The following is a 12,667-nucleotide window of genomic DNA, read 5'->3' on the forward strand; positions in this document are numbered from 1 at the left end:
ACTTACCATTTTGGGATTTGCATTCTGACTCAGTTGCATTTACCACAGAAATGGGTGTAGGATTTGCCATAAAACAGTGGTGCATACCACCTTGCTCTTCAGGACACTCCTGAGGAAAGGGAGGGAGTATCTTCACAGGCCCTGATAAACCCCGGAGTGTAACTCTTGGAATGCCGTTTCTGGCCATGGAAACCTGGGCTTCACGTACAGCTTCTACCAGGATAGAATTCATGAGCTCCTTTCCCATGGTTTGGGTATGTGCCTGACATGATGGAAAGCTATCAAAGCCTATTTTTTTCTCTGAATCTGATGTTTCTGTCTCTGAAATCTGGATTGCATGTTCAAGAGAGGAGTTGGTTTGTGAATCAGGAATGAACTCCACTGTACTCTCTGGCAAGGTTTGTGGTCCAGATAGCAGTTTAGGACATGGCAAAGGCTGGTTTTTGAACCTCCGTGGTATTTCCTCTGTTGAAGATACCTTCTGGAATTCTCTTCTTGCCATGGGATGCCAAATGAGTTGCCGGCTGGTTGGAGGAATGCTGTTGCTTTGATGAAAAGTAAAAGATATGGAGCTGAGTTTCTGTTGTTCCAAACCATTAGCTGCTGTCTGCTGAAGTGACTGGTATCTAGTGGGAGGAGGACATGAAATCTGAACATCATGGCTCTCTGGAGATTTGGGAGAAAGAAGCTTAGAAGCAGGTCTTGGAATTCCTTTGCCTTTAGCCAGAAGAGTCTGTTTGGGAGAACCTTTCATGAATAAGGAGTTCTTTTTCAAGCTAGGGTTAACAGACCCTAAACCTCCAGTCCCAGGTGAGCGAGCTGAACATCCTGGAATGCTATTGTAATGAGAGGAGGCACCTAAGATTGGGATACACCTTTGGATCCTGTGTGGGGAGGGAGTACAACTTTTATCCATCATGACTAGTGGTTGCCTTCGTTTTTCCTAATGAAATAAAAGCAAGTGAAAGATTAAAAAACTTAAAGAAGTTAAAATTGCTTTTAAAGTGATTTTCAGCTATTAGGAACCTTAGATCAACAGGTTTTACAGCACTGGGAGAGTTTTCTTCAATCCCGAGTGAAAAAACGTTTTGAATACAAGTTTAATTTTTGAAAGCAAGATTTTTTTCTGGAATAAACAGCAAATCAAAGCTTTGATTTTATGAAGTTAAAAATGAACTAAGGGTCCAGATAAATTTGAAATAAAATTTTGGATTTTATTATAAAGAATCTTGCTGTAGGCAATTCTTTGAAATCTTAAAAAAGAGATAAGGTTTTAAAAATTGGATATTAGAAGGAACCAGAACATTACAATTAAAGGAAAAGAATACTCACTCGGCTTAGTCATACAAAGTGAAGCAAAATATTTTATCATTGTACATATTGCAGAATATCTTTAAATAATGGACCCAGAAGTTTTTTTTTAAAGAGTTCACCCAGAAGCTGCCCAGAGTCATTTTACAGGGGAGATGGGCAGCATAAAAAATTAATTAATAAATAAATAAAGTTAATTTTAAGAGGGTTTGCCATTATAGACTGTGCTTAAAAAATGTTATGGAAGAACAAATTTACCAGAAAAAAACAGATTGTTCTGAAAGTGGGTTTAAAAAAGACAGGCTACAAGAATATTGGGGGGGAAATGCTACACTGGATATACAAATTAAATTGGTGGATGTCTTAATAATTAAAAGGGATAAAGAAATAAAAAGTGATATGGATAACTTCTCCATATTGAATTTACAAAAGAGACTTGTTAAAATGTTGAGCAATTTTGTGAAAAAAGACAAAGAAAAAAAAAAAAAAGAAATCAAATTCTAGATTAGAACATTATTTGAAAGGACTATAGATCAACATTGTTAGAAGTAAAAAGGACTATAAACTTGGTTTGTTGACCAAGGTTAAAATATATATGTTGCTATCTCTGATAATACTTAATGGACTTTTGCTAATATCAGGACTAAAGTGACATTATGGATATATTTGTAGATAAAAGATGAGATATGGGGAAAAGTCGGAAACTATAGTTGGCAATGACGAATGGAGTAAAATCCGCACGGACTCCTGTACTTTTTTTTTATGGGGAAAATAGGTCATTTTGTTGAATTTTAAGAGAAAGTGCTAAGTTACTAAAATAGTTTGTACTTGTGAAGAAGGGTGAAGTCACTTCTTTATATGTTTATTTTCTTTCACTTTACCATATTCTTATTTATTCTTTTTCAATTTTTCTTTCTATTTCTCCTTTTCTGCATCTAATTTTTTCTTTTTCTTTTTTTTAATTTGTATTAATTTTTAATGTGGTAATTGTATTCTTTAATAAAATTACTATTTAAAAAAACAAGAAATACAATTCCTGGTTGTCACTCATCCTAACTGTATTGCTGATCAACAGGCTTAGTGATCTTTTGATAGTGATCTTTTCATAATTTTTATTTGATTAGTGGTGCAGTGTGAAGATGTTTTACCATGTCTTCCACAATTCTGTTAATTTTGAAGAACATCTGGTTGGGAATGGCTGCTGTAAGCCATTAAAAGAGATAATTTCTAAGTCTTCTTAAAAGCTCTTGGGTCTAAGATATAGCTTGGCTATTCTGACCAAACATTTCTTATTTTTCAAAGGATTTTTATACTGAAAGAGAATGATAAGTGCTTACCTGGTAATGTAAAGGCAGGAAGCAGCTGAATACTCATCAGGAACATCCCAAAATAGTCTTTCATAGATTGCAAAGGATCCCATAAAAATGTTTACATGAGCTTTAACAAGGCGTATCAACTGTAAGACACCCAAACTTTCTGGATGCCATGAAGAATATGCTTGTCCCTCTTTCAAATGTTTTGCTTTTCTCTTTCTCTGCCTACTGTATTCTCTTTTAGCTGTGGAGTGTTTTCTCATTCTCTTGAAGTGGGAGAAAGAGCATCTAGGGTGCTTGGAGCAGCAATTTGCTGGATGCAGAGGCAAGGAGTGGGCACAGCCTTTGAATTAGAGCACTCATAAACAACTTTGACTTGGAAATTGTAAAAAGGAAAGAAGTGCATTCTGGAGATCTCAGTGCATGTAAACATCTAGGAGCAGCATATAAATTATTCCTCTGAAGCACTGTACAGACAATAAATATAGGAAAAGGCACTGTATTATAGGAATTTTTCCCATTGCTGCATTAACAAGCATTCTTCTAGTCACCAAGTTGGAAAAAAAAAAGTCTGCCAACTAAATAGTGTGCACCAGTAGCTTCAGTGACAATGCTGGTGATGGTTGCTGTCCTTATGATTTCAATATGAGACACTTTAAACTTTAAAAGCCAGCAATGCTGACTGCATTTCCCCTCTAATCAGTGTTACACGACAGGTAGGAAAATCAACCAGCAATTGCTGTCCTTAACATGGTAGGCCAGATTTGAGCAGTTGTAAGCAGATGCCTGGAATGAAGCTTTAACATGTTTCAAGTTACCTGAATGTTACATAGCTAACAAAAAAGTAAGCCATGCTACTAATCTGTTAACTTGGTCTATTTATGAACACATACTGTATCTACTGCTCTTCTGAAAAAGTGCTGGTCCTGTTTAGCTTACATCTAGTTGTCTTCTAGTTGTATACTGGTTGCTCATGCAACAAGGGGATATTGGCTGAAGCATGAAGGAATAATAACTTCAGTTATTATCAATTCCCATGCAACAGAGCAGACATAAGTTGGACAATTTAAGTAAATGGATGGAGCTTTCATAATGCAAGTTAGTATCATTCTTGTGTGCCATTTGATATTGGACATACTGTAATCTCTATATAAGGGTAACATGTACATATGAAGAAGAGTTGAAACTGATGGCACTTGAAAAATACGCATATTGCTCTACAACTTAGAAAACACCATGTCACGTTTAGATACAGTATCATAGCTCTAACATTTTTTATAACACCCCTGCTTTTCCAGCAGAAGCCTGACAGGAACTGGTGTCTTCACATCAAAAGCAGCCTTTTAGATTTTAAAAGTATATTGGCATGTTTTAAAGAAAACATCTGTAAATGTTCAGTAAATGCTTTTCTGGTCAGTTATGCCTAGCCCAAGAGGACAAAAAAGAAAAGTAACATATGCAGAGTTTTTAAGTTGCACTTGAAAAGGGTTAGTAAGTGCATACAATGCTATTAAAACTGTCCTTAGTTCAGTACCAAATGCCTTCACATATTTGACTCAGACTCTGGCTTCTGCCTGTTTTAGGTTTAATCTTAAGGTCTTATTTGAATGTGTTGATTTATCTATATCATATAAATTGGCTAAGGGTTATGAGAACTGAAATGCAAAGTACCCGGGCAGATATTTTAGGGGAAAGTGCCTAGACCCTTTGACTTTCATAGTAGCCCTCTCCAATTTCATATGGAAATAATGTATCAAGCATTTATTTACAAGGGACAACAACAGGAGTGGGTGGAACAATATGCTTTTTGTGTAACTTTTGAAGGGCCTAGAATCCAAGCATTATTTCCATTCCAGGCTTTGAATCTCCCACACTCTTACTAACCTAACTCTTCAATCATTGGAAAAGTCTAAATAATTACCTAAGCCAATGAGGATGGTTTCCTTAGTTTTAGGTGATTTTTCCCCCCATTCAATTGTATCTAATTCTCAGAGATTGCCTAGACAAGTCCCTGCAGTTTACTTGGTAAGATTTTTTCAGAAGTGGTTTGCCATTACCTGCTTCCTAGGGCTGAGAGGGAGTGATTGGCCCAAGGTCACCCATCTGGCTTTGTGTCCAGGGAGGGACTAGAACTCATAGTCTCCTGGTTCCTAGCTTGATCTCCTAACTACTACACCAAACCGGCTCACTTTTAGGTGAGAGAATGATGCTATGTTTGTTTATCATGTTTATCTGGGCAGCATTTATAATATTAATGCCAAAATATAAATGTATTTAAATGGTAACACTGGAATATGTTTATTAGGCATACCATACCACATCTCAGATGCAAAATCTGGATGATACTGGATGATGACAGAAAGATACAAAAAAAAAGATTTTGTTTTTTGTTACCATATAATTATGTTCATGTTTTGTAGCCCATGATGGCCAGCTCTAATTTATATCCATAGCATCATTCAATATATCTTTACTCTCAACTGATAGTAAAGTGGAGGCAAAGATTTTGTTCTGTATTTTGTATTTTCTCTTTTATTTAACAATGGAAGATGAAGTTATAAATCCATTTTTAAAAAGAGGCAATAAGTTCCCCATTTGAAAAATGAGACAAGATGGTGGACATTTCAATTTCTTTCAGTAATATTAGAGTTTTCAAATATGTGCATTCATGTTAGGTCTGTGTATTTTGCATGGGATCTTATAATACATGATTGGTTATTGATTGCTAGTATTTCAACTCATTAAGATATTTGTGATGTTAGGGTGTTGCTTTTCTTCTTGCAGACATTTCATCATCAGGCCATGTAACATCATCAGTGGAGGGAGAATGAAGTTTGCTGGTTGTTTATATGTGGCATAAACATGATAAGCAAATAGAGCATGATTCTCTCACCTAAAAGAGAGCCAGTTTGGTGTAGTAGTTAAGACATCAAGTTAAGAACCAGGAGATCATGAATTCTAGTCCCTTCTGATTTGTCCTACCAACCTTGACTGAGGTAAGTCAGATACATTCTGAGCTACGTATATTCTCCTGCAGGTATTTGTGAATTTGGATGTTAAGTTTTTCAAGAAGTTCCATCCTAGATGGCTATGAATCCATGCAAATGCTGGCTGTATTTATAAAAGTACATAGGGCCAAATTATACATATTACAATCATACAATTTAAATAGAAGAAAAAAACAGGCAGATATCTTGATTTTTTATGTGTTCCTGATCCGGGTTAAAGGCTGCACTAGTTTTATAACAAAAAGCTTCCAGAATAAGGTTGGTTTTTATCCCTAAAAAGTACTATAAAATATGTGTGATTTGATCTCGTGTTCACCTTAATTTATGTATTTGGCCTCTATGGCTGAATCTTCTTTAGCCACACTGCTGCACACTTCTGACTATTTGATATTTTTATGCACATACCTGATCGCTTTTAGTAAATAATAGTACATAATATCAGTTTTCTTTAAAAAGTTTCTTTAAAAAGTTATGTATCATCAATAATTTCATCAGTTAGTTAGTCTACCTGAGATTAAAGTTTATGTAATTAACTAAATCTAGCCACAAGTTTCCCAAATTAAATATTTACTTACAATTTTTGGTACTACTATAGAAAAGGAACAGTCATTTTCCCAATTAAATTATATCAGAATTTATTTATTTACCTATATTCCATGATGTCATAAACAGAATTAATTCACCTACTTCTATTCTTTGTTGAAAGTAAGTTATTAAAAGAAATGCCCATTGATCAAATAATCCAAGAATTTGCAAATAATGATGTAAAATTAAAATGTAGATAATAAATTATCTTGGTATCATTTAATATCTGATTGAGATTTTAATTTTAATTGTATGCATATTTTGTCTTTTATATTAGAATTTTATTGTATTTATGGTATATATTTTCAGAACCAAAAAGCAAGGCATGAAATTAAATATCCATTCATTTTTATACTTTCTAATTTAAAAAGAAATTAACACATTTTGTCTGAAATGGTATAGATTTGTCTGAAATCGTACAGGGTTTCCTGCCTGAGCAGGGGATTGGACTAGATGACCTCCAAAGATGACTTCCAACATCATCATCATCATCATCATCATCATCATCATCATCATCATCATCATCATCATCTTTTATTCATTAAACATGAACCTCAGTCAACTGAATGTTCAAATTGGCTGGCGCTGATGGTTGACACGGGTTGCTACCAGCATCCTAGGTGTCAACCAGGTACCTCCTTAAAATGTAAGATGTTCAGAGTAGCACAGTTTTTTTGTAACATTGCTGGAGTTATTGCAGTTATATTATTATTATTATTATTATTATTATTATTATTATTATTATTATTATTATTATTATTATTATTATTATTATTATTATCATCATCATCATCATCATCATCATCATCATCATCATCATCATCATGGGCCCAAGGCATCATGCCTCTTGTGTTTAAAGGATATTTTGCCCCTGCAATTCATATAGCTGTTCATATACATAAAAAAGAGGAAATTCTTTGTTCCAAACAGAACAGTAGGCTATATTATGCTTATGTAAACCTATTGTGAAAGGAACAAAATACTAAGATACTTTATTTGATTGGCTCTGACTTGTTTATTAGAATTCTATTCAAAATAAGCATTACCATTATAAAGCACAACCATTAACATTACAATACATTTCATCAGAACAGTTTATACCAGCAAGTCAAACTGATTATTTACTTTGCAAAATACCATATAGAAAGTGTTATTTTAGATTTTATTTCAATTTCTGAAGCAAATTAGTTAAATTCACAGTTCTGTACTAGATCACCTGACAGAAGGAGAAAATGGTACACAGACTACCATGGTAGAAGTGATGGTCGCAGTTTATTAGTCTTTCTGTTTATCTCTGTCCCCCTGCAAAATATTCTCAAAAGCGTCATTCAATCTCTTAATTGCTAAGTTTCAGAGTTCCCTTAATATATGATATTCTGTAAGAACATTTCATTGATTTGGTAATATTTATCTGTTATTAGAGTGACAAGGATACGGGGAAAAACGGGATCAAAGTTTGAAGCTTTGTTTTAAGATAGCTACCTATACTGTTTCTATATCTGGACCACTATTTTAATAGTTCAATAGTCTGACAGTGTTAGGAGTTAACATCATTGACTATTTTGTATAATTGTGGTGGATTAGAAATTTGATGAACAGATAGATATACAGACAAAATTCTAAGGCCAACAGTTCTATAGGGAGCCTCATTTTCACCACCACAATCTATAGCTCTCCGCACTTTCTATTTATCTGTACTCTTCCAAATAGGCAAATAATGATGACTGAGAGTATTGTGTGCACTCATCTTGTGCTTTACCCTTCTGGATTCCTGTACAAGTTTACACTGTACAAGGCTTACTTAATGAAAAACTCCAACCATTCTGTGAACATCACATGCTAAGCACAGCTGTAGAAATTTCTCTGGATGTATTCATTTAACATCAGTCTTACAACATGAACATATTTTTAACAACTCTAAGGCAGAGAATCATCACCACAATGCAGTTCAAGAATAAATTATCCAGTCCAGAGATGGAAACACCTTTGTTACAATTCTGAGAAGTTAGGACAGCTGGATTCCATCCAGGATCCCTCCAGTTCCACACTCCCAACAGTAGATCAGCATTGTTCAGTATTAATCAACTTAGGGGCCACAAAAATATGATATTCCAGTTACACTGTCAAGTAGCAAGTTTAATCTCATTGAAAAAAAACAATGCACACATTACTTTCTGAGCAGACTTTAGTTTAGGCTGAATATTTGAAAAATTCCTAGAGGTCTAAAGAAGCTCAACTCCTGATGCTCCTAATACCCATTTTTTCAAGTAAATACATTGTTTCTGGGATTGAGGCATTTATGTTTTTCTTTGCAGAATGTTTCTTTGCTAATAAAAAAATAGCTAGAAGCAGAACAGATCCAGCATCCAAACATAAACACCACATATGTCAAATTGACCTAATTTTGTACAATGATACTTGTACTCCTGTTCCTATTTATTCAGATTTAATGCTTATTCAGAATTAATGCTTATTCAGTTTGATTCCTAGTTAAATGCACTTTTTAATCTGAAATAGCAATATTTTTTTATTAATGAATGTTTTAAGTATGACATTTTTTAAAAATCAGTCAGATCCAAAGATCCACCTAAGTATTACTTTAATCATAAAATATGTTTTTTCTCACAAAAACTGCACCATATGGCTGTCCATTTATATGTTCTATAATATGAACTAATCAGAGCTAACACTTGTGTTATATTTACAGATAAAGTTATCATGTAAGATAGGAATATTTCATATGTACACATAAAATGTTCACAAGGAAGCTGGCACTTATGGACAATATAAAACCTGGCAACAATTAAACAGTTAAGAATTGGTGCACAAGACAGGAGAAGCAGCCAAGATTGAGACAGTGCAGCCACTGCCCTTCAAGGTACTGTTGGAATTGATTGTCCATTAGGCCCAGTCAAATGGGTATGAGCAGGCGTTGTGAGAATTCAGTAGTATATGAAAGGCCAGCTATATTCTAATCTCCTTCTTCTAAAATAATTCTCAGTGACCTTGAAAAACAGGATTAATGAGTTCTTCTTTGTAGGTAGTTAAAAATCCCATTATAAGACATAGCTTAGTTACATTGGATTTTTGTCTAAATTTTTTTCTGATAGTTAAAAGAAGAGAAATTGAAAACATATTGTGGATTTCATACATTGCCTGTTTGAAAATGGAGTTTTCCTCTTACCATAGAAAGTATAGAAACAGAACAGAGATCTCTCAGATGTTAACAAGTCTCTCATTCATTATTGGATAATAAAGGGCCATTAAGTGGTGGAAATTTACAAGAGAATTGATGAACCTCTATAGCTGTCAGGGTCAAAATTAAGATTACTAGACATACTAATCTGAATGGCTGGGTTCATCCCCATTTTAGTTGGAAAGTAGGATAAATAGCATAACTTACTCACAGCACATATCCATACTAATTATTTGGACTGAAATCAAAGCACCTACAGAAAGCTGACATAATTGCTTAATCACTCCTTAATGGTTGTTTTGACCCTCTGGGTAATGTTACACTCAAATGCAATGTGAAAGCATGCTCACAACATTGACTCAGGATGGATATTGGACATGCTACAAATGCATCCTATTTTTTATAACAAGTGATATAGTCCTGAGGAAAAAATCTGGAACAGGAGAAAGGTTTAGTGCAAATTAGTGCCATAATGCCCCTATGCCCATATATTGCAACTGTACATTATCTATGAAGGAATACTGATAGCTGTTTCAAAGTCTTACATTTGTTAATAAAAGACTTATTGCTACCCCATTGCTCCGCCTGGGGGTTGTTCATTTGCATTGGTAGTCTAGTTGCCACAAAAGAGAATCAAGGCTCAGAAAAGAGGTCTCTAAGTATTACTCAGAGACTATGGCTGTAGCTAGCATCAGTGCTAATGGATAAGTCACAGACAGAGAAGAATGGCTATTTATATACAGGATGGGAAGAGGAGGACATTATTTTAGGAACTATATGGTGTTGCTGTTTCATTGTGTCCTTATAAAAATAGATCAGTATCCCAATATAACAAAGATGATATAAATGCAGAAACAAGCTTGTTTACTTATACCTTTCTCGCTCAGATAAAGGATGCTGCACTAACTGGTCTTGCCCCTTCCCCATCCTACTGTAAAAATAGATGACAATTTGCCACCCTTTGATAGCATCAAAAAGTTGCAATTGTAACATAAAATTTGGCCCTTCCATTGCATGTACAAGAATCTCTGAACTGGGAACACATAACATTTTGGAAAATTTATCAGACCCTTCAAATACTTAAGATGACACACAGCACATGATTCCAAGCCAGGAATCCATTTTGCTGTGTTAGCTATTTTTAGAAGTGGAAGTTTTCTTACTTGTTGTGTATATTTGAAACTAAAGAAGTCCCATGCAAATGTTACTTTCAGGAATGATGCCTGGAATGATATTCACATTGATACAGCAAAAGGGCTTTGAGACAAATTCTCTTCTATACAAAAGCAACACTGCTCTTTAATAATATTGATAAGACACCTACCATAACTCACATATAATAAAACAAATTGCAATGTACTACACTTAAATTCAGTCACTGCTGAAAAATTGGTCAACTGTTTTCAAGTGAAAGCAATGACTGGCTATGTACCCATGACAATTCATGGTGAACTGATCAAAAGAACAACAGAAGAAATTGAACAAAGCCCTTTGGTGCTATGTTGTTGTCAGGATCTATGGCACTGCATTAGACAAAGGAAGCTGTCAAATGTAATGAAGTGTAGGTGAGGTAGATGTGAGATGAAATTACAGATGTAGAAAAAGATCTACCGGTATATGCTACACCATAAATTCCAATGAAGCATGTAATGTATAGAAAGATGTCCAATATTTAAAAAATTATGAAGTTGAGCACAGTGGTACCTCAGTACTCATCCTTAATTGGTTCGGGGGGCGCAATGAGTACCAAAAATGATGAATACCAAACATTTTTACCCACAAGGAATAATGTAGTGAGTCACAAGGCAACTGACACTGACAAGTTCTAGCTTGTGTGTTGAGTACCAAACAAATGATGAGTACCATGGCCAAACTTTTCCACATCAAAATGCATTGAGTACCAAATCTGATGAGTTTCAAAGCATTGAGTACCAAGGTACCACAGATACTATAGTAACAATGTTTGCACATTCTTAACTTGGAATGTGTACCTGCGAGCACATTGAAGAAAGAAAGGCACATCTTCCTAGTATGGAATGTGTACAAGAAGAGCTGGTGATTACAGCATAATATCCATTCCTGCCCTCAAGATATAATAAATGGAACCAGTGTATTAAGTTAGTACAGCTTGAGATATTATGTCATCAAGAGAATAAAACTGCAATCAGTGATGTCCTAAGACAAGGGTGTCAAACTTGCCACGTCAAGTGATGTGTCACAAGGTATCGCGACTTTTTCTCCATTGCTGGAGCTGGGGTGGGCGCGGTTTTGGCATGACACATCCAGCCTGCGGGCTGGCAGTTTGACACCTCTGCCCTAAGGCAATTCAGCAAAAACAAGATACTTATAATGACATAGGGCTCTAGAGGTTGTTACTATATAATTTTCATAGAAACAGAGATTGTTAATAATCTTTTTGTGCATATAGCTATGTTTACATGCATTAATTTAATTATATACCAGCTTTAAAGAAAATGTGGACAATGTGCAAACATTTTACATGGATACTAACCCATATCATATACAGTGCAGCTCTAGAAAACTGCATTGGAATTATGCAATCATGGTCTGTAGTCCAGTAGCGCTTATATAAGATGTACATAGGTGACTGTGTACTTCTATATTTTATAGTTTTAAGATCAATTGTCCATATAGAAAGAATAGTGCTAGATGGGGCATTTGAGTTTTAAAAGTCTTGTCCACTTCAACAGACCCAGCAGCAGAGAACTGGAAAAGTGCAGCATTTTTAATTCTAGATTTAATAAAGATCCCATTCTAAATAATGAACATAGGTTATTTTTTCTCCATTCTTTATCTGAACAGAATATGTCTTTCAGCATATCTGAGCTCAGTGCTGGAAGTGAAAAAGTATATAATCAATCAGGATGTTACTTGTTTTTTACTGTACCCAAGTGATTAAAAATATGGGATAATGTGAGAAGTGTTTTCAGGAGCATCCAGAATCTATACGTTGCCCTTGGAGTAAAGCATAACCATTGTTCTTCTTTAAGTGTAACAATTTCCAGCAGATTAACTTATTTCAAATGATGGTATAATGTACAGAGCTTAATTATGAAAAGTTAAAAACAGAAGCCCCAAGGTGACATTATTGAAAAGGTGTGTTTTAGAGAAGTTAGCAAAGAATGCACCATTAAAAGAGATCCACATCGCAAAGAATGAAGTTATGAACTGACCACATAATGAGTAACAAGAAATTGTCCTGCACAAGTCAAATTTTCATATGTCTTGGGGAG

This window comes from Protobothrops mucrosquamatus, unplaced genomic scaffold, assembly GCF_001527695.2.
Source record: "Protobothrops mucrosquamatus isolate PMUCROS unplaced genomic scaffold, P.Mucros_1.0 scaffold162, whole genome shotgun sequence".
In the NCBI taxonomy this organism is placed as follows: domain Eukaryota; kingdom Metazoa; phylum Chordata; class Lepidosauria; order Squamata; family Viperidae; genus Protobothrops; species Protobothrops mucrosquamatus.